This window comes from Pelophylax lessonae (genome assembly GCF_965119305.1).
Source record: "Pelophylax lessonae genome assembly, chromosome: 8".
Classification (NCBI taxonomy): Eukaryota; Metazoa; Chordata; class Amphibia; order Anura; family Ranidae; genus Pelophylax; species Pelophylax lessonae.
In genome coordinates this window covers 163,628,537-163,630,564 of record NC_138775.1, presented here as the reverse complement: position 1 = coordinate 163,630,564, position 2,028 = coordinate 163,628,537, and positions in this window count along the sequence as shown.

The following is a 2,028-nucleotide window of genomic DNA, read 5'->3' as shown; positions in this document are numbered from 1 at the left end:
TTTTAGCGCTGTTGCATTTTGAATGACAATTGCGCGGTCATGCAACACTGTACCTACACCAAATTTATGTCATCTTCCCCCCACAAACAGAGCTTTCTTTTGGTGGTATTTGATCACCTGTGCGATTTTTACTTTTTGCTAAACAAATAAAAAAAGACTGAAAAGTTTGAAAAAAAAAAAAGTTTTTTTTGTTTATGTTATACAATTTTGTAAATAAATAAGTTTTTTCCTGCACTGATGAGACTGCACTGACAGGCACTGATGAGGAGGCACTGATGGGGTGGCACTGATGTGGTGGCACTGATGGGCGGCACTGATATGCGGCACTGATAGGTAGCACAGATATGCAGCATTGGTGGGCACTGATAGGCGGCACTGCTGGGCACTGATAGGCGGCATTGATGGACACTGATAGGTGACACTGACGGGCACTAATGGGCACTGATAGGCGGCACTGGTGGGCACTGATGGGTGGCACTGACGGGCGGCACTGATGGGCACTGATAGGCGGCACTGGCGGGCAATAATGGGCACTGGTGGGCGACACTAAAGGATAGCAATGATGGGCACTTGTGGGCAGCACTGATAGGGAGGACACTGGTGGGCATCACTGATGGGGAGGGCAATGGGGGGCTCCCTGAGCCCTGATTGCCATCCCTGGTGGCCATAGTGGGCATCCCTGGGGTCATAGTGGGCATCCCTGGGGTCATAGTGGGCATCCCTAGTGGATCTAGTGGCATCCCCCCCCCCGAGGGTCTGCACTGGTAATCAATGATCTGATTACCAGTGCCGACCCCCCCCCCTGTCAGGGGAGCCGCCGATCGGCGCTCCTTTGCTCGTGCCTGTCAGGCACGAACTAAGGAAAGCCGATCAACGGCTGTTCCTATTTACTATGTGACCAGCCGTGATTGGACACGGCTGATCACATGGTAAAGAGCCTCCGTCAGAGGCTCTTTACCAAGATCGGAGATGCAGGGTGTCAGACTGACACCTCGCATCACCGATCGCCGCTCTGCGCGCCCCCGGGGGGCGCCCAGAGCTGTGTTATCCTGCCGCCGTCATATGACGTCCAGTCAGGATAACACAACCACATTCCCGCCGTCAATTTGTAATAGGGCGGGCGGGAAGTGGTTAAAGACTTTTGCCTATAGGTAAGCCTATATTAAGGCTTACCTATAGGTGCTATAAATATCTCCTAAACGGTACATGTTTACATTTACAGTGCATGCCGCTGCCATCGGCGCATGCGCTCTAAAGGAATGACCACCCGTGCCGTTCCTTCAGAGCCCTGTGCCGTGAACAGCGGCTCCTGTGCACATGCGTGGGAGTGATGTCATTTTGCCTCCGGCCAATCAGATGGCCGGAGGATGTGATCCAGGAAGCAGGACGGCCGAACATGTCAGCTGTCCTGTCGGCACTGTGGGGGCTTTGTTTTTAGGCAAGTACTTCATAATGAGCTAGTATGCGTTACCAAGTTGCCACTGTTAATCAGGGGGCATACTACCAATTAGAAGCGCCCTGCAGGTATTGGGGTACCCACAGTTCCCTATGATTGCTATGAAGAATCTTCCATTGAGATCTAACAGCACACAATGCCTTTAAAGGTTGTAAAGACTGATCAGATAAGGGGAATTCCTGCTACATGCAATCAGGGGACATCCTGCCAATCAGAAGCAGCCTGCAGATACTGCGATGCCCGCGGACCCCTTCGACTGTTACAAGCCTCCTATATTGACATCTAATAATACACAGTCCCATAAAAAGTTGTAATGTATGATTAGATAACAACAGAACAATCAATTTCTAAGTTGCTTTGATCAGCTAAGGGTGACATCTGCTAGTTGAAATCAGGGGGCGTCCTACCAATTAGAAGCAGCCTGCAGATATTGGGGTGTCCAATGACTAGGGTTGCCAACTCATCCCTTTAAACCAGGACACACATTATTTACACAGGTTCTGGGGCTGATTAAGGTGGTCATTAAACTCACTTGGTGCCTTATGTGCATTATATCAGCCTCGGAACCTGTG